Raw genomic sequence first — 12,268 nt, 5'->3', positions numbered from 1 at the left:
GATTTGTTTTCAGTTTCCTCAGGCTTACCCCAGCATTTTCCTCCCTCTACTCCCTTTCTTCAAATCTCACCTATTTCCATGGTTTTAACTTCTATCTATATACAGTCATCCACTTCCAAATGTAGACTGTCAGACAGAGACATATCCAGTAGGTGACATATCCACTTGGATGCCTTATAGGTGTCTGAAATGGAAATGTATCAAACACTAAAGTGTTTATTAGCAGGCCCTCCCTCTCCAACAAAACCTTTCTTTTCCCAGGCTTCACCATTTCACTTATTGGTATTGCTTTGACCCAACTGTTCAAACCAAAATGCTGAGCATCATCCCGAGCTCCTTCACCATCCCATGCACAGCACATCAGCATCCTGAGATACACCTCCAAATGTAACTAAAAATCTAACCACTGTGTGCTATCTTCTTTTTTACCACCCAGTGTGTATACGAGCATCTATGTACCTGTATTTCTTAGCAGCAGAGTTGCTGTCAAAAAAAGTTTGGCGGCCACTCATTGCCCAGCAGGTTGTGGCTCTTGCCTACATCTTTGACCTCATCTTCTGTCATCTCCCCTCTATGTTCCTTCAGTCCCCAGAAAGTGCTGGGCTCTTTCCCTCCTCGGAGGCTTCGTTTTTTGCTGTCCCCTCCACCTGGAAGATTCTTCTCCTATCATTCCCATATCTAGCTCATTGTCATCCTCCAAGACCCAGTTTAAATGTCATATCCTCAGAGGCCTCCCTTAATCTCACTATATCAACCATGGCCTACACATACGAGTATTCATTTTTTCCAATGAGCACCTACTGGTTGACTTGTTTATCATCAGGTGTTCGATGGGACTTTGAACCTTGGGAGGGCAGGAATGGTTTATTTAAGTGGTGATTCCTTGTATGCAACTTTTACCTGACTCCCAGAGCCCACAGAAAGGGAGGGTGATTCACGACTGCCAGCAGCACTTTTGTATACGCAGGAGCATAGGGTTGATTACCGTAGAAGGTAGGCTTGTGTCTCCTCAAAAGATAGGTTCAAGTCCTAAACCCTGGTACCTGTGAATGCAGCCTTACTTAGAAATAGGGCTGCTGTGGATGTAATTAGTTGAGAGGAGGTCACCCTGGTTCTCTTCACCCTCTTTCTCTCTGGCCGGCAGGCGCAGCCATGAAGGCTAAGTTGCGCAGTTTCAGTGGGTACAAGGTCTACCCTGGCCACACAAGATGCTAGACCAGGACACATGGGAAAGGTTTCCAATTTCTTAATGTGAGATGTGAGTGGACATTCCTTCCCAAGGAGAATCTTCAACAGATAAAATGGACTGTCCTCTGCAGAAGAAAGCACAAAAAAGGCCAATTGGAAGAAATTCAAAAGAAAAGAATCCACTGTGCAAATTCCAGAAAGCCACAACCAGTGCATCTCTTGCTGATGCACCAGTCAAGAGGAATCCGAAACTTGAAGTTAGGAAGGCTCCCTGAGAACAAGCCATCAGGACTTCCAAAGAAACAAAAACAGCAAAGCAAGCATCTAAAAAGACAGCAATGGCTGCTGCTAAGGCTCCCGCAAGGCAGCACCTGGACAAGAGCCTGTGAAGCCTGTGAAGCCTGTGAAGGTTTCTGCTCCCCATGTTGGTGGAAAACACTAAGTTGGCTGATCAGATTTATAAATTAAGACCTGAGTAAAAAAAGACAAGGTCATATAGGACTAAAAAGAGCCCTTAATCCAACATGACTGATGTTCTTATAAGACGTGGCGTACGTACAGGGAGAATGTCACGTGACAATGGAATGAAGACTGGAGTGATGAGTCTAACAGCTGAGGAATACCAAGCAGTGCCAGCAGCACCAGCAACTAAAAGGAACAGATTCTCCCCTAGAGGCCTCAGAGAGAACACACCACTAAACAGCGGGAGTTCATACTTCCAGCCTCCAGAACTGTGAGTTAATGAACTTTGGTTGTTTAAGCCACCCAATTTAGGTAGGGTACTTTGCTATGGCAGCCCCGTTGTCCGGCACTTGAGTAAAATGAGATGATATTAAATGGTTTCTAAAATGAAATCTATCTCTAAGGTTCGTGGATTTTATGAAGAAAAATTAGTAAAGGAGTGATGTTAGGCGCAATATAGGATTTGGAAAACCTGGAGATGATCTTTAAGGCAGGTTTGATTCCTTAAAAGTAAAATTCTCTAACAAAAACTCTAATATTTCATCTGAACCAATGTTACCTGAATCCTTGGAACAAACTATAAGACATATTTATTCATCAAGAAATTAAATTGCTCATTAAACTTTTGCCACCTGGCCTGAGAGAACAGAAAATCATATTAGAGTGCTGTTAGAAGATGTTCTTACTGTTTAATAACTATAATACTTTTAAAAGTCATGTACTGATAATGAAAGTTACATTAGCCTTTTAGGACATCTTTAAACACAAATTGCATTAACTCAGATATCTCAGTTGGTTCATCAACGGTAATGGAATTATTATCGCCAGAAGCCACAATTCCATGGAAATGAAAATTGTGTTTTTACAAATGCTATAAATAACGATGCTTGGAAGTCCTGCAATCATTGAGTTAGAGAATTTATCTTTTTATCTGCATTTTCAAGATGGGTGGCAATATAAAATGCAGTTTAGAGGGGAAAACTATCTAAATTTTAATTTATAACAATGGTAGTCAAATATTGTAAGGAAATTGCCGATGGTCAAGGCTGGATTACGGAAAGAGCACAGGCTGGCACCACGGCCTTCGGGCCCTGCCCAGACTCAGCTTCTTGTAAGTAGTGGGACATGGGGCTACTCGCTTCCTCGTCGAGCTTTGGGGTTCCACATCCATTAAAGAGCAGGAAGGGAAACACTAGCTCATTTCCAAAATCCTTTCTAACTCTAAAATACTGTTGTGTGTGGGCATTTCATTCTTATTTCTCTGCCACATATTTATATTGGCTCAGAATTTCAGAGTTGGGCTTTCATCCTTTTATAAGCCAATTAATATCTTAATGATCACTCAGCCCCTCTGCCCGCCAGATAGGCCAGCCAGAGTCTGAGGCTGGAGGGAGACAGCTTGTTGAAGCACATTCCTGCCGCTGGTGCCCCACGGACAGCTGTGATGTCTGTGTATTGCACAGATACCCAGACCAGGAGGCAAGGGAGCCTGAACCCTGAACTGAGCTCCATTGGCCAAGCCAGCGATTCATGAGGTTGCGTTGCCCAGAGGCAGCACCTTTTCCAAACTCACACAGAGGCACCAAACTGGCCCGTGACAGCCCTGTTTCCAGCTCCCTGGATTTCGCAGTTCCTTTGGGAGGCTGCCAGACTTCTCTCTTATTTAGAGAAGGCAGCTGAAGAACATATTCTTTATGCATGCTATTAATTTATTACTGTTTATCATCACTGTTCTTAAAAACAAATGAAGAGCCTACATGCACATGAACCTAGGAAGCTCTCATTCCAAACAAACTGGTTATACAATTTCAAAATTCTAATTCTTCTTCTATCACCATACTCTGAACATGACAACACTCTTAAGTTGCTAGTTGAAGTTTAAATTGTTTAGCTTAAATTGTTAGCTTTGTGATTTGTTTTATAATCACATTGTCCCAGTTAGGGTGCATCTCAGTTCAACCTCGATTCAAGTTTTTTAAGTTGGCTTGCTCTCACACTATGCAATTAGGAGGAGTTTGAAGTTAGGAGAACAAAGCCGAAGGTAGGCAAGATTCAGCTCACATGGTACTGTAAAGTAAGACCTCTCCCATGCAGCTGGGCAACCTCTTGGATCGACGGTCCCCACCTCAATCTGCTCCTGAGCCTCCTGGACCCCAGGCTGCCAGACCCTGGAGCCACAAGTGCACCTACTGAGTCCCAGCTGCTGGCTGAGGGGCTTTAAATCAGTCCTTGTAAACACTAATTCCTTCATTGGTTGTTAACTGGCACTTGGAAAGAGTCTGATTAGGCTGGACTGAAGTCTCTGTCCTTCCAGATCTTGTCCTTCCTCTTTTCTTAACTAAGATCCAAAGATGGATTAACGTAAAGATAATAAAGTTGAAGATGTAGGACCCATCACTTGCACCAGTCCTTTCCAAGATTCTGGTTAAATTTTTTTGAAGAAGAGTAACATAGGTTAACAACAAAAAGTATGTAGCCAAAATACGTAGGTTAAAAGCTATCACAGCAGATGTCCACTTTTGGCCAAGATGGAATCACAGGATCTATGCTTCCCATGTCACTTGAAATAAGACAACACTGAGAAATATAAATAAGTGAAAAAAATATATAAATACATAAAAAATAATGATTTTCAGACACTGGACATTGGGCGGTGTGGGTCAGTAATCCCTGATCAGCAAATGAAGTGAGCCCCACACGTGCCTCAGCTTACTGTCTGGAAAAGGGTTATCAGGTTAAAGCAGAGGAAGGGGAACCAAGGCAGAACCCAGGGGCCTGCGTTGAGGAAATGAAGCTGGGAGTCCACTGAGGACAAGGTGCAGCTCAGAGGGAAGAGTATAAAGAAAAAAGCTGCACAGAGAAGGAGCTCTATAGATCTGCAGGAGGGACATTAGCTGAGTTATGATTAGCATATGCACATGAAGAAGCTATCCTCAGCACAGGAAAAAACACCAGAAAGGCTCAAAGGAAAAAAATCCAAAGCTTAAACAGCACTGGAAATTATGTTGCCATGGCTGTGTGGAAAGGGAGGATAATTCACAAGGAATCGAAGTACTCAGAAGTGTATTGCTTCAGCAGTGGGGCAAAATCAGCCCCAAATAAATGGCTGACCTCATCCTGCCTAACAGTTCCTAAGGAACTTAAATGCACCTTGGAACAGAGCTAGAGAACATTAAGTAAAATCAATATTAAATATCAATTTTAGAAACAGAAAGTGAGAGAAACATCTATCATTTGCTTCCCACACATACCTGACCAGGGATCAAACCCACAAACCTAGGTATGTGCTCTGACCTGGGATCAAGCCTGTGACCTCAATTTTTTTTTTTTTTTTTTGGTGTATAGGATGACACCACTGAGCGACCTGGCCAGAACACAAATTATATTTTATATGCTGAACACCACTATCAACGAACATGACCTCAGTGGCATTACAGATTATTTCATCCAAAAACAGAAGATATTCAAGTGCACACAAAACAAGAATATGCACAATTTGTGGGCCATAAAGCAAGTCTTAGAAAATTTAAAAAGAAATCTTACAAACCAGTTCCTAATCCACAGTGGAATGAAGTTAGGAATCATTAACAAAAATCTTTGAAAAATCCTAAATATTTGGACACTAAATACACTTTATTTACATTTAAATGTAAATAAATACATTTTATTTAAATACATTTAAAATAACCCATGGATATCACATGTAAGTATCGGTGAGATCCTGAAACTAATACAATATTTTATGCCAACTATTATTCAGCCAATGGATCAAAGACAATGCCAGACAGAAAATTATAAAGTGTTTTGAACTGAATAAAAATGAAGATACAGTGTATTAAAATTTGGCGGAATGCAGCTAAAGCAGTGCTTAAAGAAAAATTTATAGCACTAAAATGCCTATCTTAGAAAAAAAGGTCTCAAGTCAGTGACTCCAGCTCAACTTTAAACTAGAAATAAGAAGCAAACTAAACCCAGAGTAGACAGAAGAAATAAAAAAGGCCAGAAATGAAGGAAACCAAAAGCAGAAAATCAACAAGAAAAAAAATCTGATGAAAGCAAAACATGATTACTTGAGAAAATCAGTAAAATTGATAAACATCCAGATAGACTGATCCGGATAAAAGGAAAGACATATATAAACAATATTAGAAATGAGAAAGGTTATCACCAGAGATACTTCCAGTCAGATGGTGGTGTAGGCAGATATGGCTCACCTCCTCACACAACCACATCAAAATTACAACTAAAATATAGAACAATGATCATTCAAGACCGTCAGAAATCAAGTTGAATGGAAGTCTGACAACTATGGAATTAAAGAAACCATATGCATCCAGACTGATAGGAGGGGCACAGACGCATAACGGGCTGGTCCAACACCCACATGCGACAGACAAAATTCAGGAGGGTTATCTTTGAAGTGAGGAGTCCCAGCCACAACAGGCCCCCTAGCCCAGGGTTCCAGTGTCAGGAAGGTAAGTCCCCACAACTTCCGGCTGTAAAACCAGCAGGGATTGAGTCGGTGGAAGAAACGTCTGCAGCTCCAAGCATTTCCTCTTAAAGAACCCAGACACTGATTCACTTACTCAGACTCACTCCCTCTGAGCTCCAGCACCAGGGTAGTAGCTTGAAAGGCATCAATGGAATACTGTGAGGAACTTAAGTGTCTGCCACCAGGTGAGCAGAGGCCATTGTCAAAATCCTCCAACAGGGCCACAGAACCAGCAAGCCGGTGCCGTCTCTGAGACTCCATCAATCTGGCTAACACTGTTTGACCTGTGTTGGAGATCCCTGGAGATTCTACTGCACCCAATTTACTGGCCCACCCAAGCTGCTTTTCCATATGAATGGCTGGTCTTGGCTCATGCAGCAGAACTTCGTAAACCCTCTCAAACATGCAACAGCTGGCCTCAGTGAGCACCAGTCCCAGCATTAGCGGCAGCCAGCTTAGATTCATGGCATGGAATCTCCAAGCCCAGCACAAGTAGCAGCCACTCAGATTGCTTTATAGGTCAAGCAGAGTGTCCGGGGGAAAACACAGGTGGAGACTGATGTTGGCCTCCACCACCCAGGAAATCCCAGAGCCAGTGCACCCAGTGGTCAGCTAAAGACCACACTGGAGTACTACCACCCAGCTCCTGTACAACTGATCCTCCATGGAGAGCAGAGGTTGGTGGTCAGTGGTCACAACCAATCCTTGCAACTGAATGGCCAGGGTAAATCCATCCCATTGATCTGCCAACAGCAACCAAAGCTCAACTACAAGAGGAGGGTGTACTCAGCCCACACTAAGGGCATACCTCGAGTACCCTTGAGCTTGGGTGATAGGGGAAGCTGTGCCACTAGATACTAAAGGACATCTATTACATTAGGCCATGGTACCAAGACATGGAGTCAAAGTAGCTCTACCTAATACATAGAAACAAACATAGGAAGGCTGCCAAAACCAGGAGACAAAGAAACAGCCCAAATGAAAGAACAGGTCAAAACTCCAGAAAAAAGAGCTAAATGAAATGGAGATAAGCAATCTATCAGATGCAAAGTTCAAAACACTGGTTATAAGGATGCTCAAGGAACTTAGTGAGGACCTCAACAGCATAAAAAAGATCCAGTCAGAAACAAAGGATACACTATTTGAAACAACAATTTACAGGGAAACAAAAGAAGAGTGGATGAAGCCGAGAATCAAATCAATGATCTGGAACATAAGGAACCAAAAAACCACCAATCAGAACAAGAAGAAAAAAAATCCAAAAAAATGAAGATAGTATAAGCAGCCTCTGGGAAACTTCAAGAGGTCCAACATTCTCATTGTAGGGGTGCCAGAAGAAGAGAAAGAGCAAGAAATTGGAAATCTGCTTGAAAAAATAGCAAAAGAAAATGTCCTTACTTTGAATGAAACAGTCATACAAGTCCAGGAAACACAGAGTCTGAAACAAGATGGGCACAAAGCAGCCCACTCCAAGACACATCATAATTAAAATGTCAAATGTTAAAGAAAGGATCTTAAAAGAGAAAAGCAGCTAGTTACCTACAGAGGTGTTCCCATAAGACAGTCAGCTGATTTCTCAAAAGAAACTTTGCAGGCTAGGAGAGATTGACAAGAAATATTCAAAGTCCTGAAAAGCATGGACCTACAGACAAGATTGCTCTATCCAGCAAAGCTATCATTTAGAATCAAAGGGCAGATAGAGCTTCCCAGACACAAACAATCTAAAGGAGTTCATCATCACCAAACCATTATTATATGAAATGTTAAAGGGACTTAAGAAAAAGATCAAAACTATGAACAATAAAATGGCAAGACATATCTGTCAACAATTGAATCTAAAAAACTAAGCAAACAAGAACAGAGACAGAATCATGGATACAGAGAGCGTTTTTATGATTGCTACACAAGAGGTGGGTGGGGGAGAATGAGTGAAGAGGTGAAGGTATTAAGTAGTAAAATAGGTAAAGAATAGCCATGGGGATGTACAGTACAGTGTAGGAAATGGAGTAGCCAAAGAACTTATACCATGACCCATGGACGCGAACAATGGTGGGGGGATGCCTGAGGGGGTAGCTGGTGCTGGGTGGAGGGGGGCAAAGCGGAAATATCAGGACAACTGTTAATAGCATAATGAACGAAATATAATTGAAAAACAATAAAATGCATTACCAACCCTGGCTGGTGTGGCTCAGTGGATTGAGTGCTGGCCTATGAACCAAAGGGTCACTGGTTCAATTCCCAGTTAGGGCACATGTCTGGGTTGTGGGCCAGGTCCCCAGTAGGGGGCACATGGTTAGCAACCACACACTGATTTCTCTCCCTCTTTCTCCCTCCTCTCCCTCTAAAAATAAGTAAAATCTTAAAAATAAAACAAATGACCAAAAAAAGAATATTACTATAGGCTCTAACATGTATTGAAAGTATCATGAGCTTATGCCAGTAAATTTAACAAAATGGACAAATTTCTTTGAAGACACATAGAACCAAAGCGTACTCTAGAATAAATGACATAAGTAACCCTAAATCTATTTTAATATTGAATTTGTAATGTAAAAAGGAAATTCCAGGTTCTGGTTGACTTCATGGGGAAACTCCACCTAGGATTTATGGAAGAAAGCCACCATGACCCATATACCAAAACCAGAAAGGCATTACAAAACTACAGAACAATTTAAAGAAATTTAACTAACTAGCAACATATTGCGTTGGCCAAAAAGTCCATATGGTTTTTTCAGTAAAATAAGAGACACATTTTTCATTTTCAGCAGTAATTTTATTGATTTGGATATTTTGGGTATGTCGGTTATCTCCCACGTGGTATAATGTTGATTGTTCTCAATGTCTCGATTTGATTGCTGTCAACTTCAACTGATCTGGTGTGGAGCATCGTCCAGTGAGAAATCTCCCGCGTAAAATTCTGTGTACCACTTTTGACACGTCCAGTCACAGCACCTTGCCATAAACGGCACAATTTTTTTGTTTCAGTTGCATTTTTACCTCTTAAAAAATAAAGCAAAATGTGCCAAAAATACTTTCTTCCATCTTCGATATTAAAATGGCTACACAAAAATGCATCTTTTTTTTTAAACACATGCTGATTTGACAGCTGTCACAATAGTCTAACAAAATTGTTTCAAATGGAGTTAGGGACAACTAAGCCCTACTTGAGCCATCCATCTTAAAAGAAAAAAACCCAGCATGTTGAAATGAATTTGGAAAAAGTCCTGAGACTGGAAGACAAATTAGTAGGCTACAGAAATAGACTACAAGGAAAAAGGACTTAATTCTGACACCATAATTACCTTACTGCTAGAGCAGATTGTTTCATGTAACTGACCATCAGGAGTGATACAAGGGTGTGTCTAAATATTGTAGAGGAAATGCAGAACTAGGAAGACTTGGCAAATGGGATTGAGAGTAAAGACAGAAATGAAAAGTGGCAGTGAAGAACTAGATAGATGGCAATTCCTATGAAAAATAATAGCAGAGGTATAATAAAATTGAATTAAATGTTTCATTTGGAACAGGCTAAATGTATAGTGCTTCTATTAAGATATGCAGTACTATAATAGCTTTGTCACGTGCTACACTAATGAGAAGGTAGTTGGAAATTTAAGTTTGCAGCTCAGGAAAGGGAAATGCAGTACTAGAGGTCATGCCTATGTAACTGAGTCCATTTACCACCTCTGATTATCACACTGTGGCTATTAAGGTTTAGTTTACTGTTTAAAAAAAAAACAAAACACTTCACTCTTTTCAGTGAATCTTAGAATGTTTTTCCTAAGAAAATGGTAATTAGCCCTGGCCAGCTAGCTCAGTTGGTTCAAGTGTCGTCACAATGTGCCAGGATTGCAGTTTCGATCCCTGATCAGGGCACATACAAAAATCAATCAATGAATGCATAAATAATCTAAAACAAATGGATGTTTCTCAAAAACGTAAAAATCAATAAATTTTTTAATAAAAGGAAATTATAAAAACAAAATGTACTATCACTACGCTCAACTATTTAGTAATCATTCCTAAAAATAATACAACATAGCATAAAGTCTGCTGTCAAATAGTTTGTACTTCAACCTGGCATTCCTCTACAAAGTCCTGTAGAGGTCACACAAACTCACTGCTGGTAAGGGGTACTCTTTAAAGCTCTCTCCTCTCTCATCCCCACACCAACCCCACACATGCAGTTTAGCACATTTGGAAATCAAAATGGCTAATGGCCTTTAACCACAGCTGGCCTATATAGAAAAATGAATGCATACAGGTGTATAGCCCCATCATCTCTGGTGGACCATTTAAGCCATCAAGTCATGCAGAATTCAAGTTTACGTATCTGATAGCTAATTTATTTTTTAAGAGAGGACATGGTCTCACATAAACGACCACCCCAACACACCACTCATCCACCGCTCATTCACCAGATGAAGAGCTACAGTTCTGATAAAGGGAAGAAGGCATTGCACTTGCAACTGCTAACAGACAAGCAGTGACAATTCTCACTGTATAAATTAAGAAGCTGATTCTGAAAACAAAAGGGAGATTCCAAAATCAACTATCACTAGAATACTACAAACTGTTTAAGATGAAAAGGCTTTGACTAAAGTTACTGCCAGAGAACACAAACACTGGCCAATGTTCAATATCTGTATTTGGTAGTAATTTTGAAACCCAGGAACAGCCTGTTACCACCTTTGTTATAAAAACAAGCTGGCCCTGACCAGTGTGGCTCAAGCTGGTTGGGGTTCATCCCACAAATGATTGCCAGTTCAATTCCCAGTCAAGGCACATGCCTAGGTTGCGGATTAGGTACCAGGCTGGGACATGTGCAAGAGGCAACCCGATCAATGTTTCTCTCACATCAGTGTTTCTCTCCCTCTTTCCCCCATTCTATGAATTAAAAAAACAAAACAAAACCTAAATATACAAATGAATGTCTTGGAAATAAGTGAAATTACTACTCAAGACTGGCAAGGTTTTAAGAGTTTCATTTTATTAAAAATATATTAACACAATAGCAGCATCATTTGATAAATCTTTACTAGTACCATTTAGTAGTCCTACTCACAACACACACCACCTATGCAGCATCTTCATGTTTACGTTTTAAACTTTTCCCTTGATAATCCATAGTATTATGTAAAGAACACCATTGTATTAACCTAATTAAGATTAAGGAGAGTAATACTTAACATTAAACTGAACTACCTATACAACTACACAGTATACCAAAATGTAATCTTCCGTAGAAATTAGGGAATTCTTTAGATTGTTCCCCAATATTTTTGCCTACCCGTAACCTTAAACTAGTAGAACTCAATCTCAACTCTAATTCTTCAGTATGGGTTTCATGAATTTGAACTTAATATGGTTAAGAAATTATCTAATAAATAAAGGTTAATAATGAAGGGAACTATTCATTCCAGTCCTGGGAAAATAACGTGAAGCTTCCCAGAAGCTGGCAATTTTCAAAACTGTTAGCTAGGTACAAGTAAATTTAAAAATCAGGCAACAGACTACTAACCTGCTTTTAAAAACAATGCATTAAGGAATGTTAGATTAGAAATAAACTAATAATTATAATAAACTGTTAGAAACTATTAAAGTACTTTAAAATAAAATGGGGAAAAAATCATGAGCTATTAAATCCAACCTAATAGAATATAGAACAAAGTCATTAATAGCTTTACTTTTACTTTTGAAATAATGTATGTCTTTGGGCAGAATCATTAATAAAAATGCACTAAGGAAAACAAATTCACCCACAAACCCAAGATTAAGCAGGGAAGTCTATTTGAGAAGATTAATTTATTACATTTATACTGGACTCTTGCTTTCAGAAATGTAATTTAGCCATTTTTAAGAGCGCTTTTGAAATTTGAAAGCAATTTAAATGATTAATAAAGAAAATATTAAGTATATAAGTAGCAAGAAATTTTTTAAATATTTAAAAGAAACATAATTACTTTGCTGAAATGGCTCTACACTATGCCTGCCCAATTAAATTCATATAGTATTTTTTAAAGAAAATATAAGGACTAATTGAAATTTTAAGTTATTCAATGCATCCCTCCAAAAGGATTCTCTTTAATTGCTAATTCAACTATTAAGCATTTAAATCAAATATTA

General features: G+C 39.6%; 1 pseudogene; it reads left to right on the top strand.

Moving 5' to 3' along the window:
• Positions 1–1,152: 1,152 nt before the first annotated feature.
• On the top strand, positions 1,153–1,630 carry LOC129074736 (60S ribosomal protein L24-like; annotated as a pseudogene).
• Positions 1,631–12,268: the final 10,638 nt, after the last annotated feature.

Source organism: Pteronotus mesoamericanus, unplaced genomic scaffold (assembly GCF_021234165.1).
Source record: "Pteronotus mesoamericanus isolate MK-2021 breed Mesoamerican mustached bat unplaced genomic scaffold, CSHL_Meso_final contig_50, whole genome shotgun sequence".
NCBI lineage: Eukaryota > Metazoa > Chordata > Mammalia > Chiroptera > Mormoopidae > Pteronotus > Pteronotus mesoamericanus.
This window is presented reverse-complemented; position numbering and strand designations above follow the sequence as displayed.